The sequence below is a fragment of the Psammomys obesus genome, unplaced genomic scaffold (assembly GCF_907164565.1).
Source record: "Psammomys obesus unplaced genomic scaffold, mPsaObe1.curated_primary_1811, whole genome shotgun sequence".
Classification (NCBI taxonomy): Eukaryota; Metazoa; Chordata; class Mammalia; order Rodentia; family Muridae; genus Psammomys; species Psammomys obesus.
The window spans coordinates 42,537,231-42,554,002 of record NW_026592118.1 but is presented as its reverse complement, the minus strand read 5'-3'; the positions used below and the strand labels follow the sequence as shown (position 1 = coordinate 42,554,002).

Here is a 16,772-nt window from a genome sequence, read left to right as displayed (position 1 = left end):
CGGGACACGGCCATTACACTCAGGAACTCACAGCAGCTATAAATACCTACACAAGACCTACCCAGTCAATTCAGTCAGTATTCCTGTCTGAGAAAGGGTTCACAAGGCTTCAACCCTAGTTGAGTTGCTATTAATTGATAGCTGCTAAGGAAAAGTGAGTCATTTTTCTTTGTGAAGTTTCAGAGGGCCGTGTAAAGACTCTATTAGTGCCAGTTGCTACTTTGAATTAAGATATGTGTTTTCTGGCCCTGAAAAAAAATCATCTGTAATTAAAAAGATATCAGAACCAGATATCCTGGTTTTTGTGGTAGTCAGCTAGAGCTGAAAAATTAGCTGTGATTAAGAAGAGATCAACATGATTAAGGTGAATCTTTGAGGAAGCACTTCCTCGGATTCAGAAACCCTGCTTTCTCATTTCAGATTCAGCACACAGAATCTGTGCTCTGAGGCAGTCAAGGTCGTGCCTTATTCGAGCAGCTGAACTTACTCAGGTATAGAAGTCACCCAGGTGTTGCTGGTTTTAAAGGCATGAAGGGGTCATGGAAAGCAGCTGAGGCTTAGCACTGTGAGAGACCATGAGAGGCCTCTGGCGAATGTGTAGTCTCAGTAGCAGTGAAGGCCCAGGCTTGAACTTCAACTTCATGAGAGAAGTTGAGACTCATCACCATAAAAAAAGCCCAGGATATTGGAGAAAATGCAGCCCCGTTGTAGAAAGAGACGCCAGCATTTTAGAGATGCCAGTACCATGACATGACCATCGAGAACAGAAGCAGTGGTGGAGAGGAAGCAGTGGAAGCCTAGAAGACATGCTGTGTGTGTGGTGCACACAGTGGAGTTAGAGGAGTGACCAAAGCCCTTTGGAGGAGCCTCGAAGATCCTGAATGAGTCCCAGACATTGCACATTTAGGTATTTATACAGATGGGGTTTGATTTGGCTTTGTTCAGATTATAAAACTGTGCCCTGATTCTTCCATCTTGAAGAAAGTAATTTAATTTAATTTTGATTCTACAGGAACCCACAGTTGAGGAACTGTGAACTTTTTAAACTGACTTTGGGTTTTTAAAGAGAGTGAACTTTTCATGTGTTTGAATTTGTAAATATGTAAGACTTTTAAACTTATTTACATTTTATACTGTGAGTTTTTATTTACATGCCATCTTGGGGATAAATGAGAAAGGAAAAGTTCTAATGAAATGTGATATTTGTATGTCAAGTTGACAAGGGGTCAGTTGTACTTGCTGGTTTTAGTCAACTTGATACAAGTCATCTGAGAGGAGGGAACCTCAAGAGAGGAAATGCTTCCATAAGATCTGGCTTCAGGCAAGCCTTTACAGTGTTTTCTTAACTAGTGGTTGATGGGGAAGGGCTCAGCTCATTGTGGCTGGTGCTACCCCTGGGCTGTTGGTCCTGGGTTCTATGAGAAAGCAGGCTGAGCAAGCTATGTGTGGAGCAAGCCAGTAAGCTCCATTCCTCCATGGCCTCTGCATAAGCTCCTGCCTCAGGTCTACTTGCTGCTTGTCTTAGTTAGGGTTACGATAGCTGTGATGAACAACATGACCAAAGCAACTTGGGGAGGAAAGGGTTTATTTGGCTTATGCTTCCTTATCACCATTCATCACTGAAGAAAGCCAGGACAGGAACTCAAGCAGGGCAGGGACCTGGAGGCAGTCACCAACCTAGTAATTATGAAAATGAAAATGGACATGGGCATTTGATAATAATGCTGGCTAATTGCAGGATGCCCAAGATGAGTGGTAAGGAAATCCAAAACTTACCAAGAGTTTCTTTCCTGTCCATTCCTAAATAAAACACAACTCCTCTCTCTGTTGCCACTAAGCATGCTGAGATGTAAGTCTCTGAAAATCTGAGAGCTGAGGAGATGCTTTCTAAAAAAATATCTGGTAATAAAATATCTTCATAATACATCTGTAAAGAGTCTTTTTTTCCCTCTAGGCATATTTTAAATACATAGCATTTTTTCCAGTTTTCCGTCCAGTCAGCTCAGTTAGTATTAAGAGCACAACAGGAGCACCTCTCCCTGCTGTCCTGCCCTCCTTGTGCTGGGTCTCAAGCTTTTCTGTATCACAGTCCTCTTGAGAAATCCTATGGCATTTATCTTTGTGAGGGCGAAGCAAGGAGGTTTATTTTTAGACTCATTGCTAAGGTAGGAAGCACTCATAAATCATCCTGTCTACTCTTCCTGGACCCTTGATGTTTCCTTGGCAACTTTACAGGTATCCTGTTTCTGCTTTACAGAGCAGACAACTCCATAGGGGCACTGAGCTGAACAAATTCTTTTTCTCAGCTGTGATCTAGGAAAGTATTGTTGGAGCATGCTATATTAGTTTGACAAGTGAAGTAAGATTTCAGATGGTGGGTTTCCTTTCACTTACAACTAGATACTGTGAAGAACTGCATTCTGGTGGAAAAAAAAAACTTGTATATTTCATATTCTCAGCTACTTACATATGTTTTAAGCTAAATTTGAAAATTATTTTTAAAGTTAAATATAAATGCAACAAAAGTAATTTTTGATGCATGGAACTTTGTATTCTCCCCCCTCCCGTGTGTGTGTTCCATGTAGGGTGAGATGCAGGTTAGGTAAGTTCCATGATTGCTTCCTTGCTAAGATAAGAATTTCCCAGATATTATAAGATATTATTCCCAAATAGCAAGACATTGGCTGTACAGAGCCCTTAAAATTAGTCATTTGGGAGGAAAGGGAAAGGGGAAATGATATAATTATATTATAACCTAAAATTTAAAAGACAAAATTTTAAGAATTAGGCTCTTGTGATACAGCTTTACCCTACTAAACTCCAAAGACACTTTTCTTTTTAAAGCAATTTTACATTCCAATCTTTTCCAAGTACATTGTGTATACTTAATTTTACCCTGAAACAGAATGTCTTTATCATATTTCAATCTTGCAGTAGTAACTCCACCAAAATAGATACAAACTGTACTACTGTTAGCATGTAGCAATGTTTTCAGAAGCTGACTTTATTCAGAATTAAATGCCATTTCCCTTCAAAACTAAGTAATACAGGACAGAAGTACTCTTAAGTCTTTTTACATTCTTTTTATCACTTGGTGTGCCAGTCCAGTAGTAACTATAATTTTTCATTGCATTTCTACTCTAGTATGTCTTCTCTCATGTATGATGTGCTACTTAAAATCTGTTGTAAATGCAAAGGCAGGTGATTATCTATGGGTCAATGAACCATATATGTCCAATGTGTATCAGGCACTGTAGAAAGTACCAAGAACTCAAACATGTTTGACATATAATTCTTGTCCTTAAGGAACTTTGGGTAATTTTAAGAAGTAGACATGTGAACAGTCTATAACAGGCTACTATGATTCCGAGTGCCAATGCGGTACTCTTTTCTCAGCTCCGACTGGAATGGGAGAAAATTGTGCATCAATGTATTCCTTTGAGAAAGCCTCCAAATTAGTGCCCCAAAGCACATGCATGAGAATCATGCAAAATAAGAGCTATAATTGACAGCCAAAATTAAGGGATCCTTGGTACTCCTTTGAGGCTCTGCTCTGTGTATTCTATGCACTGGCTTTTTTTTTTCTCATTTAATGTTTATAGTCATAGGAGTTGAAAAGGCTGGACTGCTGAATTCGTGACAAGCAGAGAATCACTCGAGTGAATGATACTTGTTCTCATAGGACAGCTGTGGTGAGTGATGGAAAAGAACATTCCCAGAACTTCTTGTATTCACACTGGAGGGTACATACAGTATCAGCCATGCAAACTGTGCAGGCACTTTCTAGCATCTTGAGAGAAATGAGGTTCCTGACTTCTCATTTATCCCTCCTTCAATGGAAGTTACACAGAAAATATTAGAGAAGCATCAATGGTTAGGCTTAGGAAAACTGCATGCTGTAAAGTTCAATATAGGAATTCATTACTTAATGTGCCTAACAGAGAGAACTGCCTAACTGATGGTTCACACGACTGGTAACAGTAATCTACTATAGCAAAAAACTTAAATATAAAATTCATAGAAACAACAAGGCAAGGGCACTAATAAGAGTATGGAAAACCCATCTAAACTCTGAAATACTTCCCTATAAATCTTCTACATTTATTAATATTAGCTGATTCATTTAGTTATATAAATGGTACTTAGTTCATCAAGTAAGATACAGAACCAGCACTGAGAGTAGCATATAAGATATTAATAATGATACTGAGCCTGTACTTTCTTAAATTATTTTTATTTTTGACAGTTTCACAAATGAATATAATGTTTTGACATATTTGTCCCCCTTTATCTTTTTCCCATTGACCCTCTTTTTCTTCCAAACGTGTCCCCCTCTAACTTTTATGCTATTCAGGGGCTCTACAACTGAGTTACATCAGACTCCAAAAATATATAGTTTATTATATATTGCACAGTTTATGTAGTAAGGCAAAGAGAAGGTGAAGTGGATTGTGGGGCAAGACAGAGATTCCTGATAGAAACTGATAGAGTAGCAGATAAAACTGGCATCGTTGAGAATTACTTCAAAGAAGCCAGCTCCTGAAACACAGCTAACACTACAGGAGTCAACTCAACAGGTGTGTATAGCTCTTGAGAATATCAGATAAGAGTCAAAGTCTAGGTAACATTGTTGAAGTGAGGCCAAGGTCACACTGCCAATGAACAGAGAGAGAGTGAGTGGTGGGTTTTTGTATAGGAATGCAGTGAGAGAATTCATGATATGAGACCTAAGTGAGAAGACAAGGAGCATGTACTAGAGTAAAGCTCCTATTCCACTGTAGAAACAAGGAGTCCTTTGAAGAAATAAACACTGCTATATTCTCACACTACAGGTTACTATTAGAAATTATTAGAAATTTATCAACTGTTCTGAGTGTCTTCTTATTCTATATACCTTTAAGAAAAAAATAAAGCATGGTGAAGGTGAAGCATTTCAATTGATTGTACTTTAAGCCTAGTAACTACACATATGTATATTCCTTTCTTAACACATGAGATATGGCCACACAAAAATAACTCCTGTTCCATTCTGCTCTTTGTGCTTTCTATTAACTGATTGACTTGATTTGTTTTTAAAATCCTTTGCTAACTCACAGGTAGTTTGCCTCAAACCAAGGTAACAGTTTGGGCCAAAAAAGCATTGTACCTTTTTTTTCTTCCTTCCTTCCTTTCTCACTCTCTTCTTTTGTTCATTCTCTAAAATCTCAGTAACAAATTTATTTATCTTTGACGATGGAACCTGCCCTCTGCCACAAGAAAAAGGCCTATTGGGAACTTATGTGTATGACCCAGAGAATGATCTAGAATAACCATATTTTCTGTTGTGAATAAGTTTATTAAGTAATAAACCAGGAAGGAAGGAAAAGAATCAGAAACAACATCTAACTGCATACTTAAACTATCCATCAGATAATTTTAAGATATCTCTTCCCCTCAGATGTTAGCATACACCCCTCTTCCAGGCCCAGCCTCTTACTGAGACTCCCCAAGTGTGACAATTTTCCAGTATGATGTATATTGCAGAGCTGTTCTAGCCATGCTCCTGTGGCTAACTGCATGTACAACCTAGAGGGAAGGAGCCACCAGACAGGCCAGGACACTGAAGTCCAGCTGCTCCCCTACCTGGCTGCTCAGAATAAGCCTAGAGCTTTACTGTTTTCAATTCTAGTACTATATTTAGCTTTACATTTGCAACAAATAGCCAATTTCTATTCCAGGGGCCATGAAACATTGTCTCTCCAGCCCTGTGACTGAAGTGTATCTCCAAGGGTAAATCACAAATTCACCTTCCTTCACATAATGCCTATAAAGTGAGAGGCAAAGAAAACTGGAGCCCTGACCCTCATACTTCCAAATGTCTATAACCCAGTTTTTTTTCAAATAAATAAAAAAAAATTATAAAAGATGGATCTAAATCCCAGATACACAATGCTGTCTCTGATAGACATGTTCCCATTCCCTGGGGTGATTTTTTTTTTAATTTTCATCTCTATTCCTGTTATCTCAAATGGTTTTCAGCCATTTCTATCCCTCACTGGAATATGATCTATTTACCTGTGACAAAGAGGTAAGTTGACAAGTTGTGTATACTTAATTAGCACATGCCTAGTGGCTGAAGCTTAAAAAAAAAAACAAGGCAGGTATTTTAGAGATGGGTAAGCAGTTGATTAAAGTTAATTAAGCCACTATCATTAATTTGACTGAGTCAGTTAACCTCATACCAGGAAATTCTGCAGCCCAAACTCAGAAGGTACTGTCTAAGCAGCAATATTATCAATGAGTATTGCCATGGGGACATGTAGTAGAAAACATTGCATCACTGTGAAAATGGCCCCCAATCAAATCCTTTAAAAAGGTAGGAGATTGACTAGAACCACATCAAAATGATGATGATGATAATAATAATAATAATAAGCAACAAAAGATACCTGTAAAAAAAAACTAAGTATGAAGTATTATATGAACTAAAGTAAAAATAAGCTATAAAGCAATTACAATTAAAACAATGCAGCTTGGACATAAAAACAGATATTCAGACCAATAGAAGAGAATAGAGATCTTAGAAGTAACTCCATATATCCACAGTAAACTGACTTTTAAAAGGATATAAGCAGTATTTATTGAGAAAAGGGTATTTTCAATAAATGGTTTTAGTGGCAATGCATTATGATAAAAAAAAATACCTCTTACATTCCAAGAGACGGGAATGTACAATGGACTTCACAGCCAGAGTCAATAATAAACTGTGAAGTCACATAAAACTGCTATCCTACTGTGTACTCAGCCTGTTTGTTTAACCCGCCTTTAAACAATGTAACATCCTGGCTAACTTACCTTGGATTTCCCATGTTATCAACTTTTACAACATAAGCTAATAATACATAGCTATAATCTAAAATTATGTATTCTTCCATGCCCCCCACCCCGAACCAGAGGAATGTATGTGTGTTCTGGTAAGCATTTGCCAGAAATAGCAAATATAGGCTGAAAGTGGTTTTAGAAGATGAATAACCACCATAATTGTTGAACACAGCATACAGATAAAACTTGATAAACAATGATGTTTCTTTATAATACTGTTTGCTGTCTGGGTCAGTTAGGGGTCACTTGCAGTCAGTTACTTAATTTGTTGTCAAATCCTGTAAAAGATCTCTGTAGAGTGTCCCTCGTGTCTTCTCCATATTATACTCTCTGCGCTGTTCAATAAAAGGGAAAGCCAAGTCTCCTGTTAGGGACAGACACACAGGGTCAGACACTGACACAGGATGAGTTTCAAAGACAGCCTTGCACAGCCTCAGACTCCTACAGCAGAAAGATAGGAATAATGGAAGACACTAGGAATGTGAGGCAGAAAAGTCAAATCCTGGTTCTTGGGGCAGTGCTTTGATTTGTTTTCTTAGTGTGACACAGATGCATTATGAGTAATTCTGAGTTTATTATTAGTACATTCAAACTTACCACAATACCTGAGAATTGAAACTATGAAACTTTTAGGAAAAAGAACTATGGGTATTTTTGGGGACCCTGGAATGGGTAATCCATTTTGGACATGACCTCAATAACAAAGACAACATAAGAAAAATGGACAAATGGTTTGACAACAAACTGAAAAGCTTTTTCAAAACAAATGACCTCATTCATGGTACTCTAAGAAGACAGATCTCATAGTATTTGAGAGTAAAACAGGTAGGGATAGGAGGAAGAAGGGAGGACTACAAACAGATTGGTAAATGGGTCCTGAAATAAAGAACAGAAATACATGACAGCATGCTGTTTCACATCATTGTAGTTAAAATATTAAGGTACTAATAACAGCAACAACAAAAACTTAGGAGAAAGAATAATGGCTGTTTTATCTCCAAGAAAAGATAAATGCTTCAGAAGACAGCTATCCATAACACAATTTGACCAGTGATATACAAATATATAAATACCACGTGAGTACCCCATAGGTAAATAAACTAAATAAGATAAAAGTCTAAAAACGTTCAAAAAGAGGAAAGAGTTGCTTTTCAAGGTTGTTTATAAAAAAAATTAAAATTATAGTTTGTTTGGTTTTTTATTTTTTGAGACATGGTTTCTCTGTGTATCCCTGGCTATCCTGAAACTTGCTCTGTAGACCAGTCTGGCCTCAAACTCATAGAGATTTGCCTGCCTCTGCCTCCTAAGCCTGGGACTAAAGGCGTGTGCCACCACCATCCAGTTTATTTTAGTGTGTGTGTGTGTGTGTGTGTGTGTGTGTGTGTGTGTGTGTGTGTATCTGTGTCCAGGTACTCATGGAGCCCAAAAGACAGTAACACATCCCCAGGAGCTGGAGTTACAGGTCGTTGTGAAATACTGACATGGGTGCTGGGGACTTGGGTCTTCTACAAGAGCACTATTTCTTCACAGTGCCTTCACTGTGCATTTTAAAATTTCTTCTTCCTCCACATTTACCAAAAGAAGTAGGAGAGTAACACAGACCACTCATATTGGTGACCTGCACAGGCTATTTTTCCAAGAGATAGAAAAATAAAAGCATGCAAATAAACAAATGTAGAAACTACCAAACAAAATATTTAACATGACTAACATAGTGGTTTTCAAAAAATGTCATCTTCAAAATTATTCAGATTATTATCTACAAAATATACAATACCATTGTAGTGGGGACAAAAAAAAAAGTGTCTTATCAGGGCATCATTTTAAATTGTTTCTATCCATCACAAACACAAACCCCAGAGAAATGACCTGGTTGGTGTTTATGGACCATCTACTGAATGCCACCATGTGCCAGACAACTGTTTTAGTTCTAGTTTTTGTCATTTGATTCCCCCCCAAGACAGACAGCCCATGCTATAAAAGGATGAAAAAACTGAAGTGTACCAAGTTCAATGACTCACCAAGGACATGCAGCTATTGGATTGCTGAAACTTGATTTAAACATGGCTCTCCTGACCCCAAAGCCTGTACTATTTTTTTTCTTGGGCATGTCTTTCTTCTGAGAAATTGACAGTGTGTCTGAAGAGACAGAAAAAAAAAAAAAAAAAGGTAAAGTGTCCAAGTTTCAGCATTGTTGGTGGGTTTCCTGTGTTTAGCAGCTCTTCTGAAATAATTTGATACTGTGAGGCCAGGATCTGTGCTTGAGCATGGGAGGCTCTAAGTCTGAGAACAAGGGAATGCCTCAGTGTGGACTGCACAGGCGTTGAGTTACCTTATCCTGAGCTGATCTCAGCCACTTTATCACCACATACACAATATAAGTGACTCTGACCTCCAGGAAGCCATCATTAGCACTGAAGACTAATGTCTGCATACTCCGATGCCCTCATGTTCTTCTGTCTCTTGTTTCTTTATCTTAGTATATGTCAGGATAAATTGTAGTGGCTCACACAGAGACAACACTAACAATCAATATGCATATGGGCAACTCTTTCTCTCATTCTCTGCTAGGTAACACTCGTTTGTTGGTTTGTTTGTTTTAATCATTTTTTACCATATTCTAATGTCATTAAATATTCTCTGAAAATATTATTTTGACAATAGTATTTCCCTTTGAAGATTTTGCCTAATTTGTGTAAATGTTTCCACCTCTGGAAATTTGGGTTGTTGCTAGCTTATTGAGAATACCTGCAGCACCAAATTAAAAATTAGTTCTGACGAGTGAGGAGAATTGCTGGTATACTAAAGTTTTCATTCTTATTTTCCTAGAATTTGGTCTCTGGGTGAGTCCTGGTATGTACAGCTTTCTTGTTTCTCCTACTGGAATATCACTCATCTATAAAAACAAAAATAAAAAATAAATAAAAACTTTCCTTAGTAAGTACATGAACTGTTTCTCTGCCATAGTTGATAGAATTTTTCTTGGTTTGATTTTTTTTACTTCCTTTCTGATTTTTATTTACAGAATTTTGTTTCATGTGCATTAGTGTTTTGCCTACAAGTGTGTCTGTGTAAGAGTGTCAGATACCCTGAAACTGGAGCTGCAGACAGCTGTATGCAGCCATGTCGGTGCTGGGAATTAAACCCAGGAACCACTAAAGCATCTCTCCAGCCCCTATTTACAGGATTTGAACACAGTAATTTCTATGTAATTAAAAAAAAAAAGGACTAGGGTGTCAGTTTTCTAAGAGAAAACTGCTACATACAATTTGCTCTAAAGTAAAATTTACTGCAATGTTCTTTTCTATCTGCTTGTTGTTGATGGAGAAAATACAAGGGACTCTGAGTATTTGGCTACACACACACACACCCACACAAAATAACAATAACCACTATACTAAATGCACTGAATTGCCTAGTTTCCTAGCCACTGCATAGCCAAAAAGGACCATGCATGTAAAAATTATAAATGCTGTTCAGTAAAAGGGCAGGATATAGGTGAATAAACATATGACACATACAACTGGTTTAAATTTCTTCCAAAGAATGAAAAGCAAAGACACAAAACATGTGCATTATTTAAAGGATATTTTGTAGGCTTCATCATAGGCAAAACCAGATTTAGAAAAAATGGGTACATGATAAAGACCCATGAAATGAAAACCTCATTGCTGGAAAGGAATGTTCAGGAAAACTCCAACTTGAAGGATGCTGGAGAAAACTGTGGCTTTGTTTGCATCTTTCGCTTGCTCTCTTGCTCTAAATATTTTAAATTTCTCTGTGTCTGAGTGCTCTGTGTGTGTACCATGTGCGTGCCTGGCACTTGCGTTCAGAACAGGGCACTGGGTCTTCTGGAACTGGAGTGATCATAAGCCTCCATGTTTTTGCTGGAAAGTGAACCTGGGTCCTCTGGAAAAGCAGCAAGTGCTTTTAACAACCAAGCTGTCTCTCCAGCCCTGGGAACTGCATTTTAAATCCCAAATTGTGTCTGAAATGGCGACTTGTTCTTCTGCTACAGCATCAGTTATCCTTCGTTCCTGTTGCCTTTCAATTTGTTGTTTCTTCTTCCTTTCTACTGCTCACACAGTGGTGTGAGCATCCCTACTTCCTCTGAGTTCCTCTGAAACCATTACTATGAATGACACTGTATGACATGAATGAACATAGCCAAATGACAGAAGATAGAAACCTACTGTTCTAAAACCAGCCATTATGGGAGAGGGAAAGCCTGATATCCATTTGCTCCTATCAGATTTCATCAAGTAAGAACATAAAATGTATTTCTCAACCCACCATAGTAGAAAACAAAGTAGAGCCTGAATTCAAGAAAACTTTTATAAATGTAATTTCCAAATGGCTAAAAATTTCAGTTACCCTAACATTTTGTAACCATCCACAAACAATGCTAAGAATACCAGCGAATACTCACAGGAACTTCATGAAACACCCACGATGCTTTCCATGCATTGTACTGACATTAAAAACAACAAATTTCAACAACTGTCTTTAGCCTGTCCATTTTTTTTATTATTACTTTATTTTATTTTATTTTATTTTATTTTTATTTTTAGTTACATTTTGTTAACTCTGTGTCCCGCTCCCTCATTCCCTCCCCAACCCCGCACTCCCTCTCTGGTCTCCTCCCTGCCCCTTTCCAAGTCCACTGATAGGGGAGGACCTCCTCCCCTTTCATCTGACCCTGTTTTATCAGGTACCTTCAGGGCTGGCTGCAAAGTCCTCCTCTGTAGCCTAACAGACTGCTCCTCCCCTGGGGTGGGGGGTCAAACAGCCTGCCCTTGAGATCCTGTTAGAAATAGTCCGTGTTCTCCTTACTTTGGAAAACTACTTGGTTACTGAGCTACCACGGGCCACATCTGAGCCGAAGTTCTAGGTTATATCCATAGATGGTCCTTGGTTGAGAGTCAGTCTCAGAAAAGACCCTGTGCCTGGATATATTTGGTCCTTGTAGAGCTCCTATCCTTTCCATATCATACTAACTTCCCTTCTTTCATATGATTCCCTGCACTCTGCCGAGGGTTTGGTTATGAGTCTTAGTGTCTGCTTTGAAACACTGCTAGGTAGAGTCTTTCAGATGCCTTTTGTGGTAGACTCCTGTCATACGTTCAATGCACATCCCATTTGTTTTTCTAAATGAGGATTAATCACCTTCGCCTGTGTCCACTTTCTTAATTGTGCTACCTCAAGACCCAGCTATACCACTCCTAGGTATATACCCAAAATTTGCTCAAGTACACAACAAGGACATTTGTTCAACCATGTTCGTAGCAGCTTTATTTGTAATAGCCAGAACTTGGAAACAACCCAGATGTCCATCAACAGAGGAATGGATACAGAAATTGTGGTATTTTTACACAATGGAATACTACTCAGCAATCAAAAAGGAGGAAATCATGAAATTTGCAGGCAAGTGGTGGGATCTAGAAAAGATCATTCTGAGTGAAGTATCCCAGAAGGACAAAGACAAACTTGGTATATACTCGCTTATATAGACCTACAAGATATGATAAACATAATGAAATCTAGCCTGTCCATTTTTACAGATAAGGAAAGTGACAGTCCAATCACGTATTGTTCAAAAGCACATAGCTGGGAGGGAGCAGACCCAGCATGTGAATTTAAGCAAATTCACCTTGAAGGCTGAATCCCAACCAGCATTTTGAGATTTCCTCTCATTGAATCTCTGTTCAGAGGGCTTCTCCCACTGGATCCCTTTTCTGAGATTTCGTCCCCCTGGATCTCTGTTCTGAGGGCTTCTACCACTGGGTCTTTGTTTTGGTATTTCCTCCTACTGGATCCCTGTTACGTAAGCTTCTTCACCAGGTGCATTCCAAAACTGGTCTTATCCTAGATCCACACAAATGCTGCATATAAACACATGGTCAAGTATGTATGTACTGAGATCAACCTTTTCCACCTGCCCTGCTCTTCCTGTCCGATCTGTCCTACCTGGACACCTACATGTCTAACCTACTTCCTAGACAACACTGTTTGGCATATGGCCTAACACAAAGTGCTACACCACCACCCTGACTGCCTTTCCAGATTAAGACCACTGCCAATGGTGACTCATGAAAAATTAGTGCCCACAGATTATAGGTCTTTTACCTAAGGACTAGAAAGATCTCCTGGTTTCAGACCCATACCAGAAATTTATTGCATAATAGTAGTGCAACTTCTGCTGCTGAATTTAGAATCACAAATTCAAGCATTTAGATGTCAATTTTTCTTTCTTGCAGTGTTGGTGATTGACCCAGATCATAGTGCATTCCAAGCAAGGGTTATTCCATTGAGCTTGTCCTGTCTTAAGTGTTGGGATGCATGATGTCTTACCAAATGGCTATGTTCTCTCCGTATGTTTTTAATAATCTATCAGCCTCCTTTCCCCATAATTATTATATTTGTTATTCTAAAGAGAAGACAGAAAAGGAGGCTGCAAGGCCATGAAGCTGAAACATAAGCCAGCTTTATGATGCTGCCTCTCTTTGCTTATAAGAAGAGCTCAGCACCTGGCCTAGGTTTTGTGCTCAGACAAAACAGGAAAAAAGTCCTATTGTTTTCTTTCTTCTTTGTGAACTGAGGGATTGTACATGTTTATGTATTATATAACAAAGAGGATTATTATACAACAATATAATATGCTAAATATATAACATTTTACCTGTTTGCTAAAAGATTCCAAATGTAATAGTATTAATCTGTAATAGGACTGGTTACCCCTTATTGCTATACTTGTTCTGATTCCTCCATGGTTCTTATGAAACTATCAAAAGCAGATAGCATTCAATAAATAGTTGATTGATTCCTAATTTATAAATCATGCTAAAATATACCTTGTGTCTTGGTTACTTTTCTATTGCTGTGACAAAAAAAAAAGGCTAAAGCAACTTATAAAAGAATATATTTAGTTGGGTTTGCTGTTTCAGAGGGTGTCTTAGTCACTTTTCTACTGCTGTGAAGAGACACCATGACCAAGGCAACTTATAAAAGGAAAAGTTCATTAAGGACTTAAAGTTCATCATGACAGGTAATGTGGCAGTGGACAAGAATGGCTTTGGAACAGTAGCTGAGAGCTTACACCTTTATCAACAGGTATGAGGAAGAGAAGAAGTTAACTGGAAATGGCCTTTTGTATAAATCTTAAAGCTCAATGACATACCTCCTCCAACAAGGCCATACCTCCTAATCCTTCCCAAAAAGTTTCATCAGCTGGGGACCAAGCATTCTAACATCTGAGCCCATAGAGGCTATACTCATTCAAACTACTACAGTGGGTTCAGTTTATAATGGTGGCAGAAATAACTGAGAAATCACATCTTAATCCACAACCAACCGAGGCTGAAAGAAAAAGAAAATACCAGGAATCTTGCAGAAGTCTTTTGAACAAATCTCAAAACCCACTCCCAGGAGCACACCATTTCCTACAAACCCACTTCTTCCTAATCCTTCCTGAATAGTTCCACCAATTGGAGACAAAGCAGCCAAACAAATGATCCCATGGGGCCATTATCATGCAAACCACCATACTCTGTCACTATAAACATGGCACCATAAGCATAATAAGCAGTAGAAAAGATCAGTCGTCATCAGTGTGGTGGTTTGAATAGGTATGGCCCCCCTCTTGTGTTTGAATGGTTGGGCCATAGGGAGTGGCACTAGTAGGAGGAACATCCTCATTGAGGAAGTGTGTCACTGTGGAGGTGGGCTCTGAGGACTTATATATGCTCAAGCTATACCCAGTGTAGAACACAGTGCCCTTCTACTGCCTGCGGATCAAGATGTAGAACTGACAGCTACTTCTCCAGCACAATGTCTGCCTGGACACTGCGCTGCCTCCCACCATAATGATAATGGACTACCTTTAAAAAAAAATGTAAGACTTGTTGACTCAGATTTGTCTATCTATATCAGTAAGAAGAAAGAAACGAATAAAATTACTGCTACAGGAGTGCCAAGTAACATTTAAAACAATTTCTATTAAAATGTTGCAGTCTAAAGGAAATAGTCAATAGCCTAGAGAAATTTAGTAAATTATACAGATATTTCTACACATTTCCTGGATACAAGCCATCAATAAGGTAAATAATTTAAGGAGAACTTAAAATTCAAACACTCGAGTATGTCTCCTACAGATTATCATCCTGCCTGCAATGTAAGAATAGCAAAGGTTCCTAGGGCCATGTCAGGACCTTCTATGAACTAAGTAAAAAGTAGTGAGTAAAGCCACTACATTTATAAAATTATAAATTAATTCCAATCATATAATTATTTCTATAAATATTTGAGATAGTATCCTTTCATATTTTTCAATTGTGATGTTTACCTGTTATTTTGAAACATACTAACTAATATAATTTCTTTTTCCCTGCTAGAGACAAAGAAAGAAAAAGCATTTTGGGGACAACATTGAATCCTTTCTATCCAACAACATTGACATAGACTCCTGGGCATTTCATAAACCTGTGCTTGGGAGTATTTTTCACTCTGTGTTTTTAGTTTAGGGATGATATTCTCTGTTCTGAAAAGTACATGGACATTAAAACTCACTGGAATAAATAGGCGTCATATGAAAATGTGCTAACAGGCATCTCTTGAACACAAATACAATATTTTACTAAATCCAGAAAGTTTAATGCTAGAATATCACCTGCTTAAAATAAAGCCTGGAATTTAGGGCTCTAACTTTTATTTACTTAAATCACTCTATAAATCTGATGAGATCTTGCTAATCACTTTTCAATCACTGAATGTATAAAGAACCTTTCTGCTGTTCTTTGACAATCTCTACCCACACCTAAGAATTAATTTTAAGGAGATAGTAGTGGGTATTTGTACATATTTACATTCAATATTCATAAAACATAACTATAAATGTGCTATCTGTAAAGCCAAATAAAAATCTCCCACAAAAACCAAAGGGTGAATACAGCAGTACGTCATTTCGAAAGGGCGAATACAGCAGTACGTCATTTCGAAAGCAAGAGTGTGAAGAAGTTTTTAAAAGAACACTTAAACTTAGTTTAAACGAAGATATTTAAAAATAATCTGGGGCTGGAGAAATGGCTCAGAGGTTAAGAGAACTGTCTGCTCTTCCAGAGGTCCTGAGTTCAATTCCCAGCAACCACACGGTGGCTCACCACCAGCTATAATGAGATCTGGAGCCCTCTTCTGTTGTGCAGGCGCACATGCGGGCAGAACACTGTATACATAATAAACAAATCTTAAAATAATAATAATAATAATAATAATGATCTAACAGAGCAAACAAAACAACAATGGCAAGAAAAAGACCTGTCAGGGTTTTCTAGAACAAGTAAAGAAAAAAGCAACCTATGTGTCTCTGTGTGCCTGAATCTCAACTTTTTAAAGATGTAAACTGAACACTGAAACCTTCTTAACATTTAAGCCCTACACTGTTCACTCTTCCCAGAGTTCTCTGTCTCAATACATTTAGTATTACATGTGGATACCACAGAGATCTATTCAGGAACCTAAATGCTGTTCCAAAGCCAGGAAAAGAACTGCTGGCAAAGCCAGCAACTGTTTTAATATGCACAGGGTGCTCTGAGCATCGTCACCCACCCAAGCAAGGTCCCTTCCTTCAGTGCTACTGTGGCTGTGTCATGACTTCACTACTGAGCTACAGCTAATTACAAAGCAGATGAAATGCTCAAGGAGAATTCACGCTAGACAATTAACAGACTGGACATTCATTGTCTTGGAGTGTTCCTGCATATGCTAATTCAAACTTCATCATCCATAAAAGCATCCATGCAACCATGACTCTCTTTGTTCTGAACTCTTTCAAGCTTCATAATAGCAGGAATGACCCTGACGTGGAGCATCCTGCTCGCACCATGTAGCTGCCATTCATCTCCATCCAGCTGGGCACA

At 38.3% G+C, this 16,772-nt stretch overlaps 1 protein-coding gene across 4 annotated transcripts in view; it reads right to left on the bottom strand.

The window, feature by feature from the left end:
- The window catches only part of St7 (suppression of tumorigenicity 7), a 235,577-nt gene that overhangs the window by 123,924 nt on the left and 94,881 nt on the right, over nt 1–16,772 (bottom strand). Inside the window, exon 2 of one of the 4 annotated variants that reach the window (XM_055612717.1) lies at nt 8,883–9,000. The exons of the other annotated variants lie outside the window; for them this stretch is intronic. The gene's annotated coding sequence lies outside the window, so the exon portion shown is untranslated. The remainder of the gene's footprint in view (nt 1–8,882; nt 9,001–16,772) is intronic. 4 annotated transcript variants of the gene reach the window in all.